The sequence below is a fragment of the Mustela erminea genome, chromosome 7 (genome assembly GCF_009829155.1).
Source record: "Mustela erminea isolate mMusErm1 chromosome 7, mMusErm1.Pri, whole genome shotgun sequence".
Lineage (NCBI taxonomy): Eukaryota > Metazoa > Chordata > Mammalia > Carnivora > Mustelidae > Mustela > Mustela erminea.
The window spans coordinates 95,218,027-95,231,761 of record NC_045620.1 but is presented as its reverse complement, the minus strand read 5'-3'; positions in this window follow the sequence as shown (position 1 = coordinate 95,231,761).

Here is a 13,735-nt window from a genome sequence, read left to right as displayed (position 1 = left end):
TCTCAGGGTCCTGGGACCGAGCCCCACATCGGGCTCTCTGCTCAGCAGGGAGCCTGCTTCCTCCTCTCTCTCTCTGCCTGCCTCTCTGCCTACTTGTCATCTCTGTCTGTCAAATAAATAAAAAAAATAAAAATAAATAAAAGAGAAGAAGGCAGGATAAGTAAGAAATGCAATCAAGAAAATGTGATGCATTGAGTGTGTATGAGAATTGAAGAAGATAAATGAGAAAAGGACTCTTCACATTTTGTACCTAGATGATTACAAAGATAATGCTATTAACAGAAACAAGCAATTGGAAATGTTAGTGTATCTTAATTATAAGAATTAAATAGTTGAAAGTATAAACAGGAAAAAATTTAATGAGAAAAATAATTACAAATGACATAAATTGTATGTACAGTAAATAAATAATCCAGGATAAGGATAAGGTAAAAATGTAGCATTACTTAAGTACAATAATCAGGTAAGGTCATGCAAGGTCTCTCCAAGAAGGAGATTTTTGTACTGAGAATTAAATTATGAGAAGGAATGAGCCATGTAAAGTGAATACAAAAGAGCTTTCTGTCAGTAGTATAGCAGAGACTATATGCTCAGGTTGGGAAAGTGCCTGTAATACTTGAAGAATAAAATGCACACAAGTTAGGCTGGAGGATGTGGGGCAGAGAGGAATTTTAAGTGGTCAGGGCAAGACCAGACAGGATTTGGAGATCATGTGGCGAGACCAGATGCTATTTTTGTTAAAATGAGTGACCATTCTGAGCTTAAGGTTTGTATCTGGGAAGTAATATCTAATTTTGTATTTAAAAAAAAAAATCAACTTATTGAATTTTAGAAAATCTCTCTCTCTCTTCCATGTAAACCGTGGATCATAGTAGCACAAAAATGGAAGCATTAAAGACCAATTCAGAAGATTCTGTCTGTCCAGGAGAGAAGTGATGAGGAATGGGGCCATAGGGTGCTCAACATCAGCAATCATCAAGGAAATAGAAATCAAAACCCAAAAAAGATATCAGCTGTTCAAATGACTATTATCAAACAGCCAAGAGATAGTAAGTTTCAGCAGTGATGGGGAGAAAAGGGAATCTGTGTGTTGCTGATGAGAATGTAATTGGTAAAACCACTATGGAAAACATGTGTAGGACCCTCAAAAGATTAAAAATGAGACTACTGTATGATCCAGGAATCCCACTTTTGGGCATATATCCAAAGGAAATGAAATCATACCCTGAAGAGGTATCTATGCCCTCGTGTTCACTGCAGCATTATTCACAATAGCCAGACATGGAAACAATTAAAATGTCAATTAAGCAATTAAACAATTAAAATGTCAACAGATGAATGGATAAAGAAAATGTAGTGTGTGTGTGTGTGTGTATATGATGGAATATTATTCCAGTCAAATCCTGCCATTTGGGACAACATGAATGGATTTGGAGACCATTCTGCTAAGTGAAATCAGCCTTACAGAAAGAGATAAATACTGCATGATCTTACTCACGTGTGGAACCTAAAAAAAGCTGAAATCATAGAGAGTAGAATGGTGGGTTCCCAGGTACAGGGATGGGGAAAATGGAAAGATGTTGGTCAAGTGTACAAACTTCCAGTTATAAGATGAATGAATTCTGAGGGTATAATGTATAGCATGTTGACTATAGTTAAAATACTGTATTGTATACTTAAAATTTGTTGAGAGAATAGGTCTTGAATATTCTTGCCTCACACACAAAAAAATGGGTTTATGTGATGTGATGAATGTGTTAACTAACATTAATGTGGTAATAATATATATATATATATATATATATATGGTCATTATGTAGTTCACCTTAAACTTAGACAGTGTTACAGGTCCATTTTATTTCAATAAATCTGGAAAACATAAAAATAAAAACAGCACTCATTTAGGGATTTCAGTCTGTTTTCTGATATGGCTAATTCCCACTCTCAGAAAAGCCCTTGGCTCTGCAGTTGGTATTTCCCTTTAGTTTCTCACAATCCTTGTCTTGGTTGGAATATTTGGAAACTGTCAGTTTTCCCTCAACCCATACATAGCTTCATAAACCCAAGCCATAAGAATGGAACTCTCAGGCAAGTTTTCTAATTCTGGAAGAATTCCCCATAGGATAAACATTCTTATCTATAAACACCTGAGGAAAATTATACCAGATAAATAATCGTTAATCTTTTATTCTTAAATATCAGTGGGCAAGGTTATCCAGGCATAAGTGGATATCACAGCATAAGAAATGAAAGATTAGTGTGTGTGTGTGTGTGTGTGTGTGTGTGTATACATATGTATATTAAATGTACATGAATAAGTTCATAGAACTCGTTTCAGTGAAACCAAAGTCATTTAAGATATAAAGAAGAAACTTTAAAACATTGGTACTTTGAAATATTTGAGGAAGAATATCACATCCACAGAATGGTATAGAAGGATCTAACTCCATTTAGTAATGCAAATATCATTGCTAGACTGCTTTGAATCAGTATTAGATATATGTAATTAGTTTAACAATAAAACACCCTGGTGTTAAGAATCAAGAGACCCTGATTGGTTGATCCTTAATCCTTTCTGAATAATAAAACACCTTGGAAGAGTTTATAGATAACCCCAAACCTGGCCACTGGCCTTCCTATCAATTCCAGAAATTGATATTTAATTGGTCCAGCAGGATTCTTGAAAATCAGCCGTTTTTTAGAGTTCTCCAGAGTATTCTATTAGGCAGTCAAGTTTGAGAACTATTGTGTTAAGACAGACATTTCTCCTCAACCCTAAACTTTTTATTTTCACACAATATTTTAAACTTTCTGATCTGATATTTGATATTGGGTTGGAGATAATTTTCACAAAAATTCTCACACTCTGCTACCGCACTATGTTTCTTATATGAATCCTGTACCAAGTATAGATAAAACAGATTAAAAAGAATAAAAGGGGTTTTGTATTGCTGAAACTCCCTAATTTCTATGCAGATTTAAATTCTAAAGTGTACCATTTATAACTTATAATGTATTATATTAAGAATGCCTTCAACTTGCAATATTAGTCATTTGTGATTCTGTTGGACTTCATTTATTTTATAAATAGTTAGCTATTTCTTTCCATGATTCAGACATGACTCTAAACCATACTTGAGGGGAAGAAAATGCAAAGCTGCTGTGTTTTATGGTGATACCAAAGCCATTCAACAGAATGATTGCCTTTTCCTATTATATATTATTATATCCTACATAATATATGAATTTTCTACTGTTGAGTAGTGAAAACATCTCTCTTCTGTGTTGTGTTCCTACATATTGTATATTCCAATATTAATAAATCAATGTTCTCAACATTCCTATGTGAATTGATTTAGTTTTATATAGCAGGAAAGCTTTGTCAATTCTGATAGTATGTATCATTAAAAATGTAATTGAAATAACAAATCCATGAGTGCCCTTAAGATTTTAAGAACATATTTACAGGGTACAGAGCTACCAAATTAGGATAAGTAATTTTTCTTCTTTTTTTCCTGGGGTTGTTTGTAAAAGTAAGATTTTATGTCCATGTTCAAATGTATTAGTGCTCATAAAAATGCAAAAGCTCATCACTTTCCATTAGCTACTATGTCTATATCCATAAAGTTGTAAACAATTTTAAGTGACACACCCATGTGAATGCAAGTGCAACAATCCTTCTAAAAATGAGTTAGAGTCAGCAGTTGCTAGGAGTTCCCTGAAATCATGGAATACTGCATTCAAACTGTTAAGTAAACAGAGCCATTGAATGAGGAGACTTTTTGATAAATTGGCAAGATATGATGGATGCCATATGCAAATTATGATCATGAAGTAGATAAAAGGTTAGAAGGATGCACAAATAATTTATGCTTTCAGAAAATAAAATTAAGCAAGTATCTTTAAAATACAAATCTGTCTTTTGAGGAATATGGCTATTCTGGACAGGCTCCGAATCAATTCATCAGCTCTTTTTTTATATGATATTTGTAATAGCATATATAAAATATATTATATTTATTTCCACAATTTATTTCATATAATTTTAGGAGACAGTTTTCCAGGAGTAGCTGTTTTTGCTTTTTCTGCAAAGAAGATACAGACAGCCTGTAGTTCTTCACGACCCTTTAAGTCCATTTGCATAACAAAGAGCATGGAAAATAAAGATCTTATCTCCTAGAAGGCAGGTTGTTTGCTGTTCAAGCAAATGCAGCCATCTCCCTCTGGGGAAACAATAGAGCCTGTTTGCCTACAGGAAGTTGCCAAAAATTAAGGTTTTAATCTCAGGGTTCTTTTGTTTTGAGAAATCTCACTGTTAAGCAGTGTCTATCTAGGCCCACCTACTTCTCTTTCTTTGGAGACAAACCGTTCTTTTCTAGAAGCTTTGCAGCAGACAGCTTTCATATCTAGTTCACCAGAGGAGTTTGATTGGTTTCGTTATTATTGATCTCCTAGAATCTGAGGAGAGATGGTTACCTGTCAAAAAAAATTAAGTTGTATTAGAAAATTGGAGGATGGACTCTAAGAAGCTGAGGGTGATCATTGCCTGTAAAACTTCCCTCATTATTATTTTAACAAGAGAGTTTGTATTTAAGTCTGATATTGATATTATTATGTATTATCTGGTCATTCTAGTCTAATTTATCGTTATAAATAGTTTCTTAATTAGCTTCTGGAATTTTCTAGGCATAGAATTTTGTCATCTACAGAAAGTGATAATATTTGGAAAAATATGGAAAAATATACATACCTCTCATCATTTTCTCTTTTAAGGTACTAAATCCAAAATACCATTAAACAATAGTGATCAAAAATAACCATTCTTAACCAATTCATTTAAAAAATCACATTATTTCCTAAATGAGTCAATCAACTAAGTGACTTCAAATATCAAAAGAATTTTTGGAATGTGATATATGGCAATAAAATTCATCTGGAAAAAACAGTAAGAATAATAATAAACAAAAGTATATTGGGTAGAAACCCCTAGATATGAAAACATATTATAAAATACTATAATTAAATCAGTTTGAAGAAGGTATAGGCATAGACAGAAATTAAAAAATAGAAAAAGCATAGCCAGTTCAGATCAACCAAATACATATGAATATTCAGTATATTATAAATATAAAATTAAAATTGTTAGAAAAATAATAGATTCCAATAATAATGAGATCACAAATATTTTCATTGCCTAATTAAATACTTCTCCTAAAAAATAATGTTGAGATATGTAAAGAATCTTAGTGTAAAAATAAGGAACAATAAAAGTATTAAATTAATAACTTTAAAGTAATCTCTGGTTAGGAATAAAGTATACCAAAATCTCCGAAGACAGTTCGTAGTAATTTTTATGACAGAAATAGAAAACTAATACAGGATTTTGTACCTCAGTTCGCCAATACTAACTAAATTCCAAAATCAATTGTGGTTTGATTTAAATATGTAACTTCCATCAACATATGTTCCATACCCTGAGATGAAGAATTCCCAGTGATGAAGTTCTAGAACCTAGGTGAGGTTCGGTGGGCTGAGGTCCGGAGCCGATGACCAAGAAAGAATTCTTGAGACATCTTTGGTGCAAAATGGTGATTTATTAAAGCACGGGGACAGGACCCTTGGGCAGGAAGAGCTGCTGCTGCCCAGGGCCTGTGAGGAGTGGCTGGTTATATACACAGGATTTGGGTAGGTGAGGACAAAGGGGTGTTCAGAAGGGCTATTGGGGTAAAGAAGACTATCAGGATATTGAAGGCCTGGTTACTATCAAGCCAAGGTCACTTTCCCTCTAATGAGGCATTAACATAAAGACAATTGGGAGTCTCCTGGTGGAATGTTACATTCCTGCTATCAAGTGTCCTTGTTAGTGAGATTTAGGTTTAGAAGAAATTTAACTTTATTTACTTTTCTTTTTACCTCCACCTCCTTCAGTTTTTTTTTTTTTTTTTTTTTTTATGTAGGGGAGGGTGACATTAGGGCTTGAGGAACTGAGTTAGTGTGTCTTTGGAAATTGGGCTATAGATAAGGTAACTTCTTTGTTGTAAATCTCAAGGACATTTGCAAACCAAGGGAGACTCCTGCCTTACAGGACTGTGATCTCTGCAAGATAACCATTTGTTCTTCTTTTAGGGCAGTCCAGGGTGCCTGAGGAATGTCACACATATTACCAAGGGGAGTGGGTGGAGAGGGGGTGCAAGGCGCCAGCCACTGCTCCGTCCTCAGCCAGCCTCCGGCTCCGTCCTCAGCCAGCCTCCGGCTCCCTCAACACCCGGATATAATAATAATAAGGATATGGCTGGTTCAATACTGAAAACAGAGGGAGATGACCACCTAGATCCAAGAAAATTCATGAAAAAAAAAGCTGTCGTGGTAAACATGGCCCAGATTACACTCTGTGCTAAGTAAGGGTTTTCACACAGCTTTCTTTCCTGAGAAACACTAGCATCCTTGGTCAATAAGGGGAGACAGGGTTCAGAAACCCTCTGACATCTCCAGATTTATAGCCAAAGAATGGAGACAAGCACCGGCCATGGTTCACAGGAGCAGCAGACCACATACACTTTCCTTACAATGACATCAACTATGTTGTCCAAGGAACTCTGAGGTCACAGGAACAGCATAGTGGAGATAGAAGGCAGGAAGACTGAGGAGGTGAGGCCTGACCCTAATGGAGCAAGTAAGGGGAAGAGGAGGTAGTTCAGCCAGTGCCTGGCATAGTGAGTGGCCTAAGGGAAAAGCCATGTACAGAAACAGCAGTTTCATCAAATGCAAAAAAAGAAAGAAATATACAGGGAAGAATTCCTTGAAGACTGCCAATAGCTCTGGCATCCTTCCCAATTAATCTAATTCATTGTTCAACTAGTGACATAAATTTATATCAACCAGGCCTTAAGCTTAAACTGTAAAGAGACCTTTGAACAGATCGCAAGTAGACTGTTACTGGTATCAAGGAGAGGTCACCCATGAGGGCTTTTAGGAGATAGAAAAAAATATCTTGATGTCATTCATGTCAGTTAATGAGAAAAATTGAAAAAAAAAAGATCAAATCTTAGAACTAATTTTGCACCTTAAAAGACAAATTTAAGAGAGATAAAGGAACCAATTTTACAAATTTAAATAATAAAAAGCAAAATTATTGAAGTATCAGCTTTGTAATCCAAAACGAAAGTGGTTTTTGAAAAACAGAATAGTATTAGCATATATTTAAAATTTTGTGAGATGAGAAAATTTTTTTTTTTTATTTTCAGGAAAAAAAGAATAAAAATAAATTAAGCATTTAATGTAGGAAGATCAAGAAAGAGACAGTAGAAATGACTTCATAAAACAGAATACAATTTAGGAATCTGAAAACAAAAGTACAATAAAAGAGAATGCAATAAAAATCTAAAACCTGGTTCTTTGAAAAAAAATAGTAAAATTTGTCTAGAAATCTAATAAGGATATGAAAGAAAAATAGGTAAAATACATGTCAAGTATGATATGTAATATAATATACTTCAATATAGAGAGAGTAATATGTGTGGAGGGTTGTTAATTTTTATAAGATGGTTTTTTATTTGTCTTTACTGGGATATATTCATGAGATGGTTAGTTATGGTTGGATCAAAATTTTTAATTCAGAAGTAGCTATCATAAATACTCCAGCTTCCTTTACCTATGGTCATCATCATAGGCATTTTAAATTAGCTACATGAATTCTTTTTTTACTGATGAAAATAGTACTGACCTAAAGATATATGGAATGGCTAGAATAATATAGATACATTCTATTACTGAATAAACTGTATGTAAGAATCTAGTGAACCCAAAAGTCTGTATACTTTAAAGTGAATCAAGGTCTGGGATGAAAGTCAAAAGCTATGCTGGAGTATTCTAGATGTCTTGTGTTAACCATAAGATTAGATGAATCCTGCCTTTAGACATTGCCACACTGCCTCTAGAGAAGCAAGCTGTGTTGGCCAGAGAACCAGGACAGTAGCTGAAACTTCATGGAACTTACAAAACAAGTTCACCTTCTATATCTTAGGAATTTAATCTTAAACATCCATTCATCATCTTTTTTCCGACTGTTGAAAGCTGTAGAAACCAGAAGAGAAACTGGTATGTGAACAAAATTAGTTGGGGTAAATTTGCAACTTACATATATAAAATATTTAGAATAATACAAGACACTATCTTACATGTGAACATTGTAAATGGTTTATCAGATAACTACAGGTGAATTGAGATCTAAGAAGTGAGGAAACTTCCATAAACTAGGCAGTTTTCTAGGAAGAAGTATTGAAGACTAAGTTTTAAAAATGTCTGATTTTAAAGCATCAAACAGCTTCCCAGTGATTTCACTGTTTCCCAAGACAAGGCTCAAGATTATTTATAAATTGCAAAATATCCAGCACCCAACTAAGTAAAATTTCTGATGTCCAGTGTAGTTTGAGCCTGATGGTTGGCTTTCTTTTTGTAATGCAAGTGCCTAATTTAAATTGAGATTAAAGAGGCAGGGAGACTTCAAGTGATCATTATTCTCAAAGATGGCTCTTTTGAGTAAACACAGTGCCAGCTACAGGACTAGATGAAGTAGGGGTGGGGGCACTTCTTTCTCTCCCTAGGCAACTTTGTTTTAGAGATCTTGTTTGGTTTCAAGGTAACTACATTTGATTTTTTTTTTTTTCTTCCTGAACTTTAATTCCCAGTCTGATGTTTTAAATTCACCAGTAACGAGTGAGCCTGGGAAACCCTAAGCCTCCACCCTTGACCCCAATAAATGCAGAAATACCAACCCACAAATCTCTCTTCTACCTATGATCTCTCTGTGTGGTCTCATGTATCACGTTATTCCGTGTAAGTTATAAGACTTGTAATAAGTATAATAATACTTTTTTTTTTTTTTTTAATTTCCTAATCTTTTTTTGCTGAGGGTATTTTTCAGCCACAATACGAACCACAAGGACTGGTCCTACAACAGCACTGATTATCAGTAAGCTCAGACTAGTGCACAGCTGTTAGCCAGTAAAAATTTACTGGGCATGTGATAAAGCAGGAAAATCTGACCCATAATGAGGAGAAAAATAAACTAACTGGAAACCAAACAGAACTGACACCAATATTAGGATGAGTGGACACAGACATCAAAATCATGGGACAGAACTAATTTAAAACTTGTGATCCAAGAACACGTTCCTCTAACAAATGAAGATCTGAATATACATACTGAAAGGGTTCAGCAGGTATCTGAGAAAATGAGCCAGGAATGGCCAGCTCTGAGACATATCCTCGGAAACACTTAGATTTTAAGATCTAGAAATTTGTTTTTCTTAAGGCCTTTCATCAAAAATAAGTGATTTACAAAGAGTTAAAAATAGACTGGAGTCAGACATCTATCTCCAAAGCAACTCACAAAATAATAGGGCAGGGGATCAATAATTATAAAAACAAAACAAAGCAAAATAAAACAAAAAAGTAGGAAGAAGTTGTGAACCAGGAATTTTGTATCCAGTTCTTAAGACAATAAAAAAACAATCTACTGGAGAATGGGTTTATCCAAATAAAGAGATGACTGAGGGAAAAAAAAAAAAAAAAATAGTATGACAATTTTCCATGTTGAACCACTTTGGAAAATACTTTAGGATTTTCTTTAAAAATTAGACATGTATTTTCCATATGATCCAGCCTCTCCACAGCCAAGAAAAACAAAAGCAGATATCTATAAAATTTTTGTAAGTAGTTGTTTATAGCAGTTTATGTTTATTCATGTTAAAGTATTCTACCCAAAATCTGAAAACATCTCAAGTGCTCAGTTACAAGTTTAGGGACAAACCAGACATGGTATATCCAATACAGATCTTCCTCAACTTATGAAGGGATTATTTCCCAATAAAACCATCATAAATTGAAAATATCCTAAATGAAAAATGCACTTAACCTACCAAATATAATTTCTTAGCTTAGCCTACCCTCCATGTTCCCAGAACACTTATATTATCCTACAGTTGGGCAAAATGATCCAACATAAAGCCTACTTTGTAATAAAATGTAGATTTTCTTTTAAGTCATTAATTTATTAATTTAGCTTTATGGTAAAGAAGGCACATGAAGGAGGATTACATGGTGTTTCTTTTCAGGGAGTACATTATAAGGGGTACTCATGGCCATATAGAAATACCCACATTTTGAAGGACTTCTATGGAAAAATAACCTATTTGACTTTGTCCGGAGAGTTCTGTATGACATTTCATGATATCTTAGGAAGGTCCTGGTGTTGAATTTGCTATTCAGGAATCCAGATCCTTAGCTGCTTCTAGGTCTCAGTGCTATAACTTAAGTTGCCAATGTCCTAGAATATTTAATGATGCTTACTAAGAATGGATTTCCTTTCTTACCCTCAGCTTCTAGCCATCAGGTCAACACTCAAATTATAGATTCAGTTTATCAGCACATCTGTGTTATATCTACTTTGGTTTTCCAATGAAATTCTTTTAAAGTAGTTATTGGACATTATAACATATCCCATAAAAAAGTTTTAAGACCTTATTCCTTAACAATTTCTAAGTCAGCATATTTGAGCAAGAGTACTCAGCATTAAATCACCATAGTTCAATCTAGCTTCCTGCTGCTTTGAATCACACTTTAGATTCATAATTATTTCTTCTAGTTTTGTTGAGTGTTTTCCTATGATTCTGTTATGGAGAATTCATTATTTTCCTTCAGAAATACCACTCTTCAAAGAGAAAAGAATTGGTACAAATTTGTATTCTTCATAAACCTCCCGGTTCAGAGACATATGAAACCATGCACTTTAACCAACCATGGATCTGTCATGGTAAACTACAAAAATATTAAAATTATAAATCAGCAGGATATCTGGGTTATAAAATTATTTACAAAATGGTTTGTATTTAGTACAATACTGCCCCTGGAGAACTCTTTAAATAATTCAGTTGAATAGTTATTTATTGGGCATCCACTCTTTATATGTTCTTCATTATGTGTCTGAGAAGACAAAGTGTCAGAAAAAGTCCTTTTGCTTAAACTGCTGCTATTTATCTTTGGTGTTGAAAAAATAAGCACATTTTTATAAAACAATATATAGTAAGGTGTTTTTGTGTAAGAAGAACATAAAAATGCTTTGTTGGGGTGTGGGGTTTGGTGACTCAGAAAAGGGTATATTCACAACATGGGAAAACAAAAACAAACAAACAAAAAAAATAGGACTTATACATTGAAAAGGTGACGCTAGAAATAAAGGGCAAGTTGAATTCCAGCCTCTCTATGTATATTAAGAGAGCAAAGTGATGTTGTCCTGAACTCAGCATTCCTAAATTGGATTCCTAATTCCACCATTGGTGTAATGAACTTGAGCAAGTAATATCATCTTTCTAAGCCTCCCATCATATGGTGTATATGGCAAAAATAATAGCATGTCAACACAGTGATGCTGTGAAGCTTAACTGAGAAAACATTTATAAAGCACATAGCACAATCCTTAGTCACTGATATGTAGTGCATGTTCAATCAAGGTTTGGTTCTTATTAATATTGTTTCAGTATTAATTGTAATTATTACATTGACTAGTGGGAAAAGCACAGTAGTAGTGAATCAAATAGGGGCAAAACCCTGGAAATGACAGCATGAGAATTTTTGAGAAATAGTAGAAGTTAATTCTGATATGAGCATATGGTTCATTTAGGGAATAGGGACAGGGTGCTAGTGCTGCAAGAATAGATTGGGGATTTATGGAGGGGCTTAAGTGCCAGGTTAATAAATTTATAATTAATTTGGCATACAAAAATGAGTCACAGAAGTTAATTGAGCATGGAAGTGAAATAATTGGGCTTGTTCTTTAAGAAGATTAGTCATGGACTTGAGTGGAAAAAGAAGAGAGGCAGGAGGGCCAGTTTGAAGGCTATTAAAGTATCGTTGCAAAGGGGATAATACCCTTTACAAGAATGGTAGCTATAGTAATGGAAAAGAAGTATTCTGGGAAGATGACTGCAGAAGAAACTGCACATATTGGCTCTGGGTAGAATGTAGAAATTAATAAGTTTGGGTCAACTAAGACTGTAATCAGCAACTGAAGGTTACATGGGAATTAAAATAAAACCTAGAAGAAAAGATTGGTGGAAATCAAGTCTGTGGAAATTGGAACATTTTGATTGGTATATAGTAAGTTTGACCAACCAGTGGGATATACAGTTTAAGGACAGGAAGGCAGTTAAAATCCAAGCTAGACCTAAGAAGAGAGTTTAGGGCTATAAACAGATACTTTCGGGCTACTGACATTGTCAGTATAAGACATTTGAGAAATGAAACCTTAAAGAGAGAGGTTCAAGAAAAAAAAAAAAAAAAGAGATTTGAGAGGAGATTTCCTGACTCTTTCCCTTTCACTCTACTAAACAGTGCTAATCCAACTGGGTCAGGTAGGGAAAACAATATAAGTCATAGGCTTCTACAAGTAATTGCTCCAAATCTTAGCATACACATGTCATGTGTCATGTCAGTAAGTCATCAATATTTGCTCATTCTCAGGTGGGTTTATAAGAAACTACATAAAGTGTGAAGAGGCAGATATTTTGAGTGGTTACATGATTATCTACACTGAGTGACATAGTAATAAGCTGGTGCTTTACCAAGGAATCCTTTAGTAGGTGGGTTCAGGATTATCTCTTTTCCTCTCATGGTTTCATTCACTACCTACTATTAAAACCCCTTTTAAGGGGCACCTGGGTGGCTTGGTCGGTTAAGTGTCCAACTCTTGATTTCAGCTTAGGTCGTGATCTCAGGGTCCTGGGACTGATCCCCATGGCAGTGGGCAGTCTGCTGGAGAATTCTTCCTCTTTCTCTACCCTCTCTGCCACCACCCCCATCTGACTCAAATAAATAAATGAATCTTATTTTTTTTTTAATTCTTCCCTAGATTATCCATCAAGGTGGAGTTAGCTTGTCCAAGACTTTTGAATTTATTATTCATTTTATTTTTTCCATTGTACCTTGATATTTGTAATACAATTAAGATGAATGATCTTTTTTCTCCCCAGTTGTACCCTATGCTCCTTTGGAAAAAACTGCTCTTAACTCATTCCAATTTTATGATCATGTTCTCACAAGCATTCAAAAATCCAATCAAACATTGTCCTCTGAGTTCACCCAATTCTGCATTTTAGTTGAATTTATGTTATGTTCATGATACCATGTATAACTCTTTATCAATATTTTCTGATTAAGAATGACAACAGAAACATGAAGAATTCCTGTATTTAATTGGCATGTGAAGAAGAGGTAAAGCTTTCAAAAGAGCAGGAAAAGGAAATTTTTATAACAAGAGAAATTCCATAGAAGAAAAAGTTCTAGTTAAATGTAGCATTGTCAAAACAAATACCAGAATAGATAATTTGTAAGGGACACTTTGGTAATTTAAAGGTTTTTCTTTTTTTAAATAATTGAGGAATGTATAGTTAAACAATATTACTGGAGAAAATCATATGATATAATAGAGGAAAATGGGGTCAGCAAATATAATATTTATATTTATAATATATTCATGTTAATAAATATTAATAATGTTTTTCTTATTTCTTTTAACTTGCTTTCTTTGCTACAAATGTTGAACCTAAATAAATAAATCAACATTTATAAAGTGACATCTTATTGTAAGTTTGTGGATCCTATTTCCAAATTGCAGTTCTATTCCTACATCTCTCATCTTAATGTAGCAACAAAATGTTGATTTTTTAAAAACATCTCA